This window comes from Pleurodeles waltl, chromosome 12 (assembly GCF_031143425.1).
Source record: "Pleurodeles waltl isolate 20211129_DDA chromosome 12, aPleWal1.hap1.20221129, whole genome shotgun sequence".
NCBI classification, from domain to species: domain Eukaryota; kingdom Metazoa; phylum Chordata; class Amphibia; order Caudata; family Salamandridae; genus Pleurodeles; species Pleurodeles waltl.
In genome coordinates this window covers 670,139,636-670,154,931 of record NC_090451.1, presented here as the reverse complement: position 1 = coordinate 670,154,931, position 15,296 = coordinate 670,139,636, and the positions used below count along the sequence as shown (strand labels likewise).

At 43.3% G+C, this 15,296-nt stretch overlaps 1 long non-coding RNA gene across 1 annotated transcript in view; it reads right to left on the bottom strand.

Annotated features, from left to right (window-relative positions):
- The window catches only part of LOC138267753 (uncharacterized), a 188,150-nt gene extending 174,000 nt beyond the window's left edge, over positions 1-14,150 (bottom strand). The window contains exon 1 of the long non-coding RNA XR_011199861.1: positions 14,069-14,150. This is a non-coding gene — a long non-coding RNA (uncharacterized lncRNA). The remainder of the gene's footprint in view (positions 1-14,068) is intronic.
- Between the last annotated feature and the right edge of the window lie 1,146 nt (positions 14,151-15,296).

Here is a 15,296-nt window from a genome sequence, read left to right as displayed (position 1 = left end):
AGTCCCTATTTATTTATTTCGTGTCAATTGGAGGACACTGCGATGGTGAAGAAAGTAAGGATCCCTCTCCCATTGACCCTCTAATAAGTTGGATCCTTCCCTCAGATGAATGTCTCAATCCCACACAAGTGTTCCTTGAATTGGAAGAGCACGTTGATTATAGCTGAGAGTATCATAGTGTTTGTTACGAAGTCCGGGCAACACTGGATGTCCACTGTGTCTAATTCTGAGTCAAGGCCTAAAGGGACGGTGATATTGTTGGTTACAAAGTCCAGGCCCCACATGGTGGCCATATTGTCTGACGCAGAGTGAAGATCTCAAGAAAAAGCTATAAAGCCTGAAGCAGAGTGACGGCCATGTGGCACAGCTATTTTGTCTTATGCAGCACCCACGCCCCATAAGTTGGAATAAAGTCCAGTGCAGAGCTCAGGATTCATGCTGTAGAAGGTAGATCCCAAACATCAAATGTTACTCATACTTTATATGGTACATCCCAAGCCTCAGTTATGGTCTTTTTGTCTCCTGATCACTTGATACTGCAAAAGTGTGTTACAAAGCCCCAGCCTCATGGAGTGATCGTACTGTCTAGTGCATAGACCAAGCCAAATGGAACATTATAATATCTGGTACTGCAGCAAGCCTCAATGGATGCTGTTACCATCCGGCGCAGAATTCATCTCATGGGAAGGCCTAGTGATGAGTGAAGAACATGAGTTGAGGAACATCGGTACTGGCTGGAGCAAAGGCCATCCTCACATGAAGGCCATATGCTCCGGTGCACAGCCAAAGCCTTATAGGATGTCCTTATGGCTGTGTGTGGAGCTCAAACCTTATAGAGTTTATATGCTATTTGTTGCAGAGACCAGCCTCTTGAAACAGCTGTACAGTTTATACCACAGCACTAGCATTGTGAAGCAGTCATATTTGTTATAGCAACACCTCGGCCTCACCGGATGGCAGTTCTGTTTGATGCTGTACATATGCATCAAGGAGCATCCACATTGTATTATGTCAAACTAAGGCCTTGCCAAAAGGCAACACCATCTGATGCAGAGGGTAAGGATCTTCAATGTTCATAATGCCAGATGCAGAGCCCAAGAATTGATAGTGGCAGGGTGAGCAATGGGAATTTCTTTGAGTTCTTTTGGGTGAGGTTGGTGCTAGATATTCTGCATTTTGCCTTGGGTGTATATCAGGTAGTCTCAAATTACAAAAACATATATATCCCATGAACAAAATCCACTGAATCATAGACAAAGAGTCCAGAGATTAAACTGTCAACAACCAATAATTACTTGAAGTGATATTGGTAGTAGTTGAAAAGACATTCCAAACTGAACTGGGAAACATTTTTATAGCAAACTATTTTTCATTCTTCTATATATTTACCAAACAATCCAGAGAACTTAAAAATGTTGCACCTGAAGCAAACCTGACCACATTAATTCTGATTGAAACACTATGATGTTTCACAATGTGCCCTGAATAGTACCTACAGAAGAATGTGCATTTGAAATTAACAAAATGCTTTCACCACGTGTATTCAAATTATGTATTAATAATCAAATGTTAAATCCCTTTATTTGGTGTATTTTCCCATAATACACATTCCTACAAAGATGCAGGCAATAGGGGAAAATTCTTCTCTGGGTACGAAGTGAGAGGTCATGAACCACTGTCTGGGGTAGGGGAGTAAACCAAACTAACATTGGTTGAACTGGGTGGATGAGTGCATAACAAATTTATCTTAATTGGGGGTGCAAGAGCTTTTTGGGAGAGCAATGTAAGGGGTAGCAGCAAGTGGGGATAGTGGGGTTAATGAAAATACGTGTCCTGCTGTACAAAACTAAACCAGTGAGACCTGGGCTCATTGTGTCCAAACTGAACTACTGTGGTTCCCTCTATTAAGCCATAACTAATCTAATTTGCAAAAACTCAAAATGCTGTACTCTATAACACTGTGTAGGTTAATTTAGGTCATTTAGTTAGCCTGCACAGTTTCACTATCCACATTGATAAGGAAAGTACTCACCTAGCAGAGTGTTACTAGTTCAAAGTGCTGGTCTTTGACCCATGAAGTTCTATGCAATAAAAGTAGATCACCAACAACAACTGATAATGACACTCTAAATCACATGAATGCAGTTTCTGAAAATGGCTAACAGCCCCCTCCGCCGACTGGTTCGATGTGGAACCTGGCAAATGCAGCTAAGGCTCCTCAATTCTCAGAATGCACACCACTATTTTTCACATCTTTCAACTTGTGTGCCCAGAAAACTTTATTTCCCCATTCCTGACCATTCCGCCCTTCCAGACAACCAGCCAATCAGCAACAGTAAACTGAACATTTCACTCCTTTCCCGATGGCCTAGTTGTAGTGATCTTCCCTCTGCTTGTTACTGACCTCCATTCTTCTCGTCTATCCACCCATACCGGATTTTGTGTCACTTGCACTTATAAGATTCTTTTGGTGCCTGGCTGCATACCTTTCAGTGACTCAAAAGGTGATGTCCCTTTAATAAGTGAGGAGCCACCCTATAACCCAAATTATTTTTCCAGCTTTCTCGCGCAAGGAAGTCCAGGAGTTGAATATTGTCCATCATCAATCCTCTCTACAAGCCTAGCGGGTTGGGGCCAGTGCTACTCCGTCACACGTGAGACCAACCTTCTGTACAAATACAGCGGTCACTTTTGATGCAATCTAGACACTACTGTTTGGTGCATTCACTTCAAAATTCGCCCCCTTTTCACTGAACGAAAGAGCTTGAAATCAAGGTTTTGTAATATCAGCAGCAAGCTTTACCAGTATTTTGTTATTAAGTGAGTTGTCAAAAGCTACAAAAATGTCAACTTTACCTCTGCGTTCTTTGGCTTACTAGAGAACACACTCCGCACATGCATGCATATACACACACAAATAAACAACAAACACTCAACTTACAACAGGTGCTTTGGTGAAGCATGAGATAGGGGGGTCACACTGTGTCGCTTCTTAGCATTAACCTTCGTGCTATAGTTTGGCTGCACGTAAAAATAAAAACAATATCCTAGGAATATTTCCTTGTGCTCACATACGCTTTATAGATTTACTCTGCCATTCTGATCATTTTATAGCACACAGTAAATCTAATTTTACCTAACAAGATTAGATAGGGAGTCCATAAGTGGTCTCAAAATACACTTTCCCAATCCTCTCTTTGACCCGCCTAGTAGTTCAAAGTCCTAGACCATGAGGAAGTACATAAGAACCACTTGGCATGGCCCTGTGGTGCCCAGTTATTTTTCTGGGCAGCCTTTGTCATATGTTTTAGCCAACTGACCGAACATCCAGTTGGATAGGTCCCATGGAGCAAGTGTGAGTAGACACTCTTGTGCGCGTAGCTGGAGGCTCTTGGTGTGCATAACAAGCAAATTTGTGGAAGGGTGGGCTTGTGTGAGTAGCGGAGCTAAATTCTGAGTAGAAGGCCTTATGTGTATGTGAGATTGGGGTATGTAGGTAAACTCGTTTAAGGAGGGGAGCTCTTGCATTTACATGTGTGTGAACGTATGCAGTGGGCATTTAAAAGTCAGAAGAGGTAGACACAGAAGTATAAACTGCTGCATTTCTTGGTGTAAGTTAAGATGTCCTACCACACACTGAGTGATAGGTGGACCAGTCTGGAGAGACTCTCTACACATACAGAACATGATAGTCTCAGGATTGATGGAAGCAAAAGGATTCTCAACTTCAACGCAGCCAAATATTTACCAAAACATCTTCCATCACTTAATTTCACTTTCTCCCAGAGATTATTTCTACCTAATTTTTGTGTGCGCCCAAAAGAAGGTGGAGGGACATTGGTTCAACAAGGAAAGTTTCTGCAGTACAGCCACTGCTTGCCTAAGCTCACAGATCTTGGTTCATTTCCAGTTGGTGCTGGAATACCGAAAGGAACCATGAGTAACTGTCAAGTTCCGGAAACATCTTGTCCTGGCCTTTTCCGTTTGCACTCTGCTACATCTTAGTTTTGGTGTGTATATGTATGTGTTTTATATATACGAGTTTTTTTTAAGTACAAACATGGCATTGCAGGGTTGTACTACGGAATATTAACACCAATAACTATCGTGGTAGAAGAATATTGAGGACTGAATATTGTGGGACAGAATGTCGAAATGTAAGTGCCTATAGGTTAAGTATAGATCTAACTCCTAACTCCACAACTATGTACCTTGAAGATATATGTACCACAAAGGCATATAATGTGGAGTTAGGTATAGAAAATCTAGACGTACCCGTTCAAATTTTATTTTCAGTATTCTGTCCTTGATATTCTATTCCATCAATAGGGTGGTTTGATATTCAGGGACACACCCGTTACAGGCATCATAACCACCAGAGATATTGCAGCAAGGTTCAATAACAGGGTTTTTGATCATTTTCATAAATGTCCACAAGAATGAGAAAAGTTGACCTCCAGCATCCACCTTATGAAAACAAGAGCCCACAAAAAATACATCATCAGGAAAGGATAGTACAAGGGAGAGTATCACAGAGAACTTAGGGTCCCACAGCCTGCAAAATTCTGGATGGATAACTCAAAGAGCTTTAAATGTGTGAACTGCAAAACACTACCTGTAATATTCTGGATGGATAATTCAAAGAGTTTTAAAGGTGAGGGGAGAGGGGCATAATTCTTGATGGACGACTCAAAGTTGTAAATGTGAAAAGATGGATAATACAAAGATCATTAAATTGTACTCTTCGTCACTGACGAGGAATGCATGGCGTTTCAAAAGGGGTAATGTCATGTTGCCTGTAAGCAAATGAACTAGTTGCTACATGTAGGAATTGCTAATGCTGACTCAGTTGAAGGACAGATCTGCCAAAACCAAAGCTGCTGCAAAAGATGAGCTGGCTTTAGCGTAGAGCAGTTCCTGTAGCCCTGTTGTAAAAGAGCGGAAAGAGGGAGAACGTAAAGGCGCATAGTTGGAAGCAGTTCCTACCTTCTTCAGAAAATAACGAACCATAGACTTCATACAACCAAAGCCATGGTTCAGGATTATAACTGAAGAGCAAAATCGCATAATTTGTTCTCACAATATTTTATGACCTTCCATTAAAAATTTACAAAGTTCATTGAAATTAACTGAATGACTAGAAATGGGGATTGCCAATATATCACAAGACGTTTTCCAGCTAGGGCACACTCCAGATACAATTGCCTTGCTAAGCACCCGCTGGAGACTATTTGTGCACAAAATGGGTCTTGGAAAGCAAAAAAAGCCTCAAAAATGTGTACTGTGAAATTTTGGGAATTGTACGTAAGACAAGCACTTTGTGGCTGTTACAAATAACTGTTACAGTTATGTCTGAATTATTTTAATTGTTAAGGACAGGTCGCAGTTTGTAGGGTCCATGCGTTTGTCTAGCCTTAAAATCATCTTCCTGAGTGTAAAAAGTTGAAACCAACAAAGAGTAAAATTCATGGGATGGGAAAAGGTGAAAGCTGGATGTGTTTGAGAGACAGGAGATTGTATGGCAGTCCTATGGCAGGAGGGTGCCCAGAGATGCAAACAGAGTAGAGTGTCTATGAAAAGCCCGCCTATTCCAGAACCGAGCTTAAGGCACTAACTAACATTTTCTGTCTATTCAACAGAAAAGCCATGATCTACTGTCTCAAATGCTCCATAGACGTTGGCAGACACAAAACACCAGCACAGGTACACCAAGGAAGAGCTCAGTAAATGAAAAAATAAAATAAAAGAATGAACATCACGTACGGCAATAAGCTTATTAAACTGAGATGCTAAAAGAAGTATTCTAAAATACTAGCCCAGTGGCAAGATTCAAGACTTCCAACGCTGATGAGCAACATTTTATTAAATAGAAATGAGCACCTGATGACATTGGATTGGTGAATCTTGCGAGTACTACAACTCACAAACATTTTCCATTTGCTGTCATATTCTCGGCTTTCGTCATGTCTCGGCATTCGTCTTACCAGCAATGAACTAGCCTTCCGGAAGGCTCTCAAAACATGGTTGTTCAAAGCATAACTCTCATGGTGGTCTAGGTTGTCTCGATATCACCGCTGGGAGGCCTACGGGTAGCCATGCGCTTTATCAATCAATATAACATAACATATAAGTCGATGCTGAGAAGGTTTTTGACCAAGACCAGAGTAGTTCTATATCCTTTGTTCTAGAAAATTTGGGTTTTAGATGTAACTACATTAGCTAAATTTCGAAACCTATAACAAAAGGCAAGGTCTACTTCATAGTTTGGCGGAGCATGAGCACTGCCATCAGTTAGTGGGATACAGCCCCGCTAAACTCTGCTAGCCCACCTCATTTAGAGTTGGTAGAACCAACCTGGGTGGCTGTCTGCCCCAGAAAAGATGTCTTGGGCTTCATATTGGTATTGAAATATATAAATAGCACACTCCTTTGGATACTATATCTGAGTACATTTGCATGTATCAGGTTTGCAGTCGTCACACAAACAATTAAAGATTTCCTACTCACAAGCATGTATGCCCCTTTAAATTCTTGCTGTCCAGATTTAGCTTTTTATTGAAGTGGTTTATAGCAGATGAACCTAGACAGCTCAGCTCTGAGTCTAAAAACGTTCCTATATGAGGAAGTACAGAGATAGGTGTCTATGCAGATAAGGTTGCCTCCACTTCAAGGTCATCCCTTTGGTCTCACTTTTTTTTTTTTTTAAACATATGTTTTCACAACAAACCAATAAAAATCAGCCAGCAGGCTTGACACCGAGACAAAACAGCAGTAAACAGATAACATAACACAGGTGCAGATAGTAGCGATGTTAACCTCATCAAGCCCAGCAGACGAAGAGCAGCATCACAGTTAAAAGACAAAGGCAAGGAAGCCTACGTGAATAAAAAGTACAAATCAGAAAAGTACATAAGCAAAATCGCCCTCCCGATGCACCACACATGCAAGACCCACTGCTTTCCCCATTCAGAACATGGGGGAGAAGAAAAGTAATGGGGGAGAAGAAAAGTAATGAAAGAGAGGAAAAGGCCATTAAGGAGGTTCAGCCAGGGCCAGGCTCTGTGCTCCATCTTCCAAGGCATTGCGGATCCACCAGAAGGAGAACCATTAACAAGCACGTGGACCCCGCGATCCATTCACAAACCAGCTAACAAGATAGCATCCCATGCAGGCAAGACTGGAACTTTTTAACCCACCCACCCCAGAGCCTCCTCCCTGCAATTCACCTCCCTTTCACAGTCCGCCCACTTTGTCAACTGTAACCACCAGCAGTAAACATCAGGACCGTGGACAGACTTCCGACACATAGGCAAATGCCTGCAGGCAAGGACCAAAAACCTATCAGTAACTTCTAGCTGCCGCCCGTTCATGGAGGCCTAGCAAGCATAAAGAGGAACTTAGAGGAAATTCTATGTCCATGGTCCCGCGAACCACCTGGACGACCACTGTCGCAAAGGGTAGTAAAAAAAGGGCAAGACCAGACCATATGGAAGAAATCGGAGTACTCAATGTTGCACTGCGGACACCCTGAGGCCGCAGTAGGGAACATAGCATGTATATGACAGAGAGTCAAATAGGTCAGATGCAGGATAAAAGAACTGGATGAGTTTGAAGCAGGAATTTCCAGATACTTTAGAAATAGTTTCCAGGATCCTCCTCCATAAGGAATCAGTGAGAGGCGACCCTGGTTCTGCCTCCCAATGTGATTGGAGAGCCGCAAGAGCTGGACGTGCCACCTCCAACAAAGCATTATAAATTAATGTGGCCGCATTCATTCGACTCGTAATAAGGAAAAGATGACTCTGGTAATCATGTTCCGGAGGCTTCACAAAACCAGTACCCCCACCACTCTAATATCTTGTGCGCCAAAGCACCACGGAGAATTAAATGGCCCACCGGTATAGCAGAGGACTACTATAGGTCTGAAAAAGGACACAATTCTCCCCCACAAGATCTCTCCCAGGACATCTTTCCCTGCCGCCGACCACTCAGAGACCTGACCAATCTACCAGGCAACCTCACTGCTGGTTTACCAAAAGAGGGAGCTCACTAAGTACGGGGTCAGCGCACGAACCCGCCGTAAGGCACAAGCCCAAGCATAGCACGCAGTCTTAACCAGGATATACAAGTTCTGCATTCTGGAATCAGGAGTTGGGTTCAGAAGGAAAACCAACAGGCAATCCCTAGAAGGAGAGCCACACTCAGCAGTTCCCACGCCACCCCAGAAAAAAGCCCGCCAACATGCCACCCACTGGAGCTGCACTGCCAGGTATTACAAGTCCAAGTCGGGTACAGTATGGCCATGGGCAACCTCAATTTTCAGAGGGCCACACGGCAACACAAAGTGCCCCAGTAAAGCGAGAGAAGCAAACTATCGAGCTCCCAAAACAATTGTGAGGGCAGCTCAATCGAGAGTGCTGCAAACAAGTAAAGAATTTGCTGCAATATACCCATTTTGGAAATGGCCATGTGGCCACTGACCGAAAGAGGTAATGTAGTCCAGAAGCCAACAGAGCAACACAGCCCAGTCATCACATGCCCAAAATTTCCCTCACACAACAGACCCTGGGAGTGGTAAACAGCCACTCCAAAGTACCAAACCGTATCTCGCTCCCATTTTAACACTGGTGCCATAGGGATGGGACCATGGTCAGGAGAATCCTCCCTCAAGGGATAAACACATGACTTGGCCCAATGGACCTCAAATCCTGAGTGAGCCCTGTAGTCCCACAACGCCGCCACCACCGCTAGGAGGTCGACAACTCTCCCCCTAAGATACAACATGACATTGGCATACACAAAGAGGAAAATACAGTTAGAGGCAATGCTTAGATCCCAAAAGTGTAATCCTCGCGAACCGTGCAGGCAAAGGGCTCCATAGCCAATGCTAATAATATAGGTGACAGGGGCAACCATGCGGAGTACTCCGCACTCCACCACAAAGGCCTCTGATACCTAGGGACCAATATGGACCCTGGCCATGGGACCAGAATAAAGAAACATTATCCATTTGATGAAGGGCACAACCAACCCCACACTAAGCATCGTAGCATACAGGATGTCCCAGCAGAGCGAGTCAAATGCCTTTCTAATGTTGAACAAGATCACCAGAATCTCTGGTGGGAGGTGCTCCCGGCGGTCTAAGGCCGGATTAAAGGCATAGTGCTGCGTGTGGGGATGATGGCTATTTGATCCAGGTGAACTAAGGAGCACATATGGGGAACTAATCGAGTCGCCAGAATTTTACTTAAAATTTTGTAATCTCCATTAACCATAGAGAGGAGGCGATAAGAGTAAAGAAAAAGGGGGTCCTTATCTTTTTTAAGGAGTGGTAAAATGGCTACTTCTCGCAGTGAGGGCGAGAGCTGACCACACTGCTGCGAGTCACTGAAAAGCACCACCAGTCTAGGAACAAGATCGTACAATAAAGCTGTGTAATATTCTATTGAAAACCCATCAAGCCCAGGCACCTTACCCCTCACCATCTCCTGAACTGTTCCCTGTACCTCCTGCTTGGTAATATCCACACCCAGTTGAGCCACCACTGCCGGCTCAAAGGACACTGGAGAAGCTTCCGCAATATAGCCCAACATTTCCCTCTCAACTTCGCCACCTTCTGAGGAGTATAGCTCCCAAGAGTGCTTCAGAAACACCTCATTAATCTCCTCCTGCGTGATGACATCACACCCTGAAGGATCATGTAACTAAGTATAGAGGGGTTGCCCCCGACATCCTGCAACAGCTAAGTCAACATCCTGCCCGACTTATCCTGCTCTGCATGTGCCCTAGCTTCTCCAGCAGACGTCCCTTACCATCCGGGGTTCTCTCCAGCCCACCCAGAAGACCATCCAATACCTCCTCCTGCCGCTGAAATCAGAAAGGAGCTGAGTGCAACCCCTAGTTTAGCCTCACACTCCATCCTCACTGATGAGGCCAAACCAGCGTTATCAGCCCAGCACCAAAAAATGCAGTCCTTCAGTAAAACCGGTAAGGCGTGATCATCCAAAAGAGCTGCATCGAAGCAGCAGGTAGGCACACTAGGCCTAGAGGAGGACCATTGGAATGTGCCCAGCACGGGAGTGTAGTCACAATACGTTTTGGCCGGGTGTTCCAGTCCCACCACTCGGACACAAAGCGCCCTACATGTATAAAGGCTGTCAAGGTGAACCTCAAGATCATGTAGTCCAGAACGGTAGAAGTACACATGATCTTTTAGGTGACCTGCCAACAATCAACTAGATCCCACTGCCCAGACCGCAAGCGGGCAACTGCTGCCAGCCTTCCCACAGAAGCACCACGCAGGGGTGGATGTGAACGATCCAGACTTAAATCCTCAACACGAGGTCTCCTGAAAAAATGAACATGGACTCCTCGACGTTTGAACATAGGACAACACATTATAACACTTAGAGGGAGAAGAGAGGGTCTGCACATTCCATGTAAGTAACCTAAATTGTGTAGCTATGAGTAACAAACCAAGAACAAAAAGAAACACTAGGAGGCCCCACTTGGAACAGACACTCAGAATCATGCTTGCATAACTACACCAATTTTGCCCACTAAGCGTTCCGCAAAAGCGTCAAATGTGGCCTTAAGTTTATCAAACTAATCATCTATATATGCCTTGTCTCCGCCACCAGCACCCTTCTTGATCCCCTGCTGGGAAGTGCTTGCAGCTGCATAGTCTTTGGAGCGTTGGGTGTGCCACATGTTGGCACCAGGGCACAGGCCCCCAGAGAGCACAACAAGCAGAGGCACAGAGGAAGAGTCACCAATTCCTCTGGCAGCAAAAAAAGGGGAACAAATCAACAAAATTCTAAGTTATCGAAAAAGAGGGCAGGAGAACCAAGAATCAATCAAGTGAGGCTGATGCCCAAAGAGAGGGCATACCATTCACACACCTCCAAGTGGAGCAACAGCGGCAGGCAAAGTGTGTCTCCAGACACTTGCAGATTCCTCCACTATATACTACGCAACATGCGCTGGCCCTACTCCAAGAGAACAGCATAGGGCTTCATCGGTCCCAGTTCAGCTCTCCACCTATGGCACATGGGGAGGGGGCTAGCGTCCAAGGAACTCTGGGGTTCTTGGGGCGGTGAGGTGAGGGGCAGCTAGGCCACAGGCCTCACCCAGCAGAAATAGCACAGTGCACCAGCCCCACAACACACTTCGTTGCAGCCTGTGGCCCAGAGAACGGCCTAGAGAACCTGGGTGGGGCAGCATGTCTGTGTCCTGGTGTGGGCCACTGTAGATTGCAGGAAGGTGTCCTAGGGGGCTTCAAGGTCCACCAGTCCCAAGTGTCCAAAGAAGCAGGGGGAAACCTCCTACCTGCAAGGAGTCACTATGCGGCCAAAAACAGCGCTGCCACCGTGGACAAAGCCGCCATTTTGAGGATTGAGTTTTACAGCCAGGACGTCTCAGCAGCCCACAGCTGGGATTCACAGCCCACAGCAGTGGTTGCCATGCGAGGTTGGGGAGATCGCAAGAGACGGGGAGCTCTGTCGCTCGCGTCCTCAGGGCATGATGGCTGGCTCCACCCCTTTGGTCACACTTTACATTTGAGAGTCCCATGCTATACCCTGTACCATATAACAAATAATGCACTGACCAATACAATGAGTTACTATGTGAGTAATAAAAGCATGTATTTAAGTATGGGGAGTTAAGTGAAAAATAGCTGTTTTTTGTGAAGGTAGGAGTTGCCTTTGTTTTAAGTGAGGATGCACTTTAAGAAGTACTGTAATTAATACCTTGGCATGTCTGGCAGAAGTTCTAGAAAGAGCATACAGGAGTCCAAGTATTTGTTGGTGAAAGAGAACTACAAAGACACATGGCTCAAAACTCACCTATACCTAGTAACATTCCTTTAAATAGGCGCACCTCCCGTATTCTACTCCTAGTTGAACGCCCCACAGCTAGGTTTCGGGGCAGAAGGAAATAGCTGCAAGTATGAAAAATTCCAGAATGCAGCCATGGTGCAAGTTCGCAGCTTCCAGTTCTATTTTTACTTCTGTGTTTTTCCCTGATGGGTGTGGTAATTATAAAGGGCGGAATATCACTTGTTCAACCGTGGGAAAGTCTTCTGTTGGCCTTCTCCATGCATGTTCTGCTGTGTTTTGCAGTTAGATGGCTTTAGAAGGCGCAAATGTGTATGTACATAACATTCAGGACAAGATGTCAAATATTTTGTTGAATTGGGCATGGAGTCAAAGATCAACAATGCCTGTCATTTAATAGAAATGATCAAGTTTTCATAACGGATAGTGGTCTTTGTTTTTACAAAACAAGGGGGAAAGAGAATAGACTTTTCAGGATTAACACATCAACCAGAAAAATGTACCAGCTCTGCCTGTCAGGCAGAAACAAGAGTGAATGCGAGAGAAGGCTCACACATTCCAGAGTACATAGTACAATACATTCGAGCAAAAAAAAAAAAAAAATCACAATAAACTAAAGCTAAAATACAATGTTTTACATTTGACACATAGTTGCTGGCGTGTGATACAATGTATATTTACATATGTACGTATGCAGTAGTACTTCTATAGCATGAATCTGTGGAGGAACGAAGCTCTGAGCAATTAAACAAAACCCAAGAACACGATTACAAGGAGGCAGGCAACAGGTCATTAGTGTATGGAGGTGGTGGGGTGATATTACTTTGAGAGATGTATTTCCAGTTTTGGTTTTCTGAACTGTTGGAAGGCTGTAGAAGTTCTAATGTCGTCGGCAATGATTTACCAGATCCTTGGGGTGTAGGTGGAAAATGCCTGATTTTGTTTTGTTTTTTATTTCACCTTTTTATCTTCAATCTGGTGATGTTGGGGCTCCTGTCGCTCCACTGTACATACACCCCAGGTGGTCAGTTTCGAGGCCAAGTACTTAGTGAAGTGCCTGATGGCCTTGGGGGTCTGGTCTTGAAAATGAGTCGAGTTAATTTTAGCTTACATTTTAGGTCAGAAGGCAGAAAACATTTGTTTCCGTGCCAATAGGACTTAGAAGACATTTGCAGTAGCCAAGCCAAAAACGGGAATAATCAGTGAGGGAATATTAGCAGGACATAGTGTCTTAATACTACAAGCTAACAGAGAAGGTAGGGGGATCTCGATACAACAAGAGGCCTTGTAAAAGCAGGATACACCAAACTGGGTTGAAGAACCAAATATAGCTGTAGGTTTTGAAGGTTATGCTATCACTCCTTATAGGATACCTTTAAGGTCTAACACCCAACTAGGAGTCATGTAAAGAAAGTCAAATAAGACGTTTCACCAGGCTCCCCTTCTTTTGGAGCCTCAAAATGACCCCTATATCAGTGAAGTTAAGTCATTGGCTAATCTACTGCACATGTACAGTGTTCTAAATTACAACAGAAAAGTTTTGGAAAACAATGCTCACGAGTAACAAACATATTGTAGACCTATCAACAGCAGAGATCGGTTCACAAAAAGAATATTCCTGCAGACCATAAGCCAAACTTTGTATTTGAAATGTTGCTCAAAAGTGGCATATTGAAAAACGTGAGTCGTCTTTATTGGAAGCAAAGCAATATAACTAAGCCTCTTGCTTAGCGTACTGTCTAGTAAGCATGAAAAGGCTTTAAAATTAGGCCCAGGTGAAATGTTGCTACGAAAAAGGGTGTGTAATTCCAGAATATACGATTTCGCATATTTCACTTAATTTTTATTTTCAGCTGTTACACCTTTGTGCATAATTTGTCTACGACACGAAACTGGTTCAAGTAGAAAGTATCTCACAGGAAGGATAAAACTGATGTGCCAGGATGGCGTGGCATTTTATGCTTGAAAAAGTCTCCCACCAGAAACTCGGGTCTTCTGTCTGCGAGGTATACTTTTGCATACAATTGTTATGTGTAATACCAAATAACTGAGTTTGTACAATTTTTTAAAATGTGTGCACTCCTAAAAATGGCTATTAAAAATGATCCTAGTTTAAATTATTACATACTCTTTGACTACACACGTGCCCAACAGGCTGGATTCTAAAGGTTTTCTGATATCAGTGAGTGTGAAAAGTCCAGTAAAGTAAACATGGAACATATCAGAATTACCTTCTGGTAGGAACAAACATTTCGGTCAAAGGAAATAGCGAAGAACATTGGAACGCTGTGTTTCTCTGGAAATTGAGCAGAGGCCGACTGGAAAAGAGGACACAGAAAGCAAATGGAATTGGAATTACATCAAGAGGAAGGCAATTAACTGAATTATAAGTGTTTATAACTGTATGGCAATTTATTTCAATCCAATAAATACTGATTCCCTAAGATTTGGTATTTATTCCATGGGATCAGTAATGCCAATAACCAGTTTTTTAAAAATCAAAACAGGACATAAAATACTGAATTTGGTTGCTTACTGTACTAAAATCCAGATCTCCAATTATTTAGTGTGTCTATTTACACATTTGTACATTTTTGAATAATTGTAAATAATTCAAATGTCAGATTTTTGCAACATACTTCGCATTCTGACACCTATACAAACTTTGATTTGCTGGGTGTTGGAAGAAGCAGCACCCCTAATTGAGGCCTACGTTTTTTTTAAAAGTTTGGCGTAAGCCCAGTCATACTTATTTTAAATGGTCATATGCTCTAAATAGAGTGGACAGAAAATCTGACAATTTTTGGTGATATCAGGCATCCGACTCATTCCAAATGCTTCCTAAAAAAAAAAAAGTGTCTTTCTAGTTTTCACTGAACTTTTACCTATAGAATACACTAAAAGTATGTATCACGATAGTTGTTTGATAAAGCCACAAGGCTGGGTAACAATGAATTTTTAGAGTGTAGGCCAGTGGCACGATATAGGACGAACATTATCAAGACATGGTACTCCTTATGCAAGTGTTCAGGGATGATGTCAAATATTGATTTGTGCCTTCTAAGAAGGATGACATGTAATGGAAACTAAAGCCAAAGACAATAGACATCACCTCCAGTCTATCCAGTAGACCTGACAGTCAACATTGTAAAAGGCTTTAGAGCAGTGGAGAGGATCCAAGGCAGACACCATTAGACACAAGATGATGAATCATTTTCACTTTGAGATGAGGTTATCACTTCAATTTTTTAATTTTAAATCTGTAACTAAATTTAGAGATCACTCAAAAATGATCAGGGATAGAGACCATCCAGGTGTGGAAGGCAGACAGTTTCGCGGTTCAGGCATGAAGTTTAAACGGAGTAATGTATAAGAGATTTGAAATCATACCAAAAAGACAATTGCCTCAAAAGCAACTCAAGATGCATTACATGAAAGCATGCTGTGGAAGGGATAGCA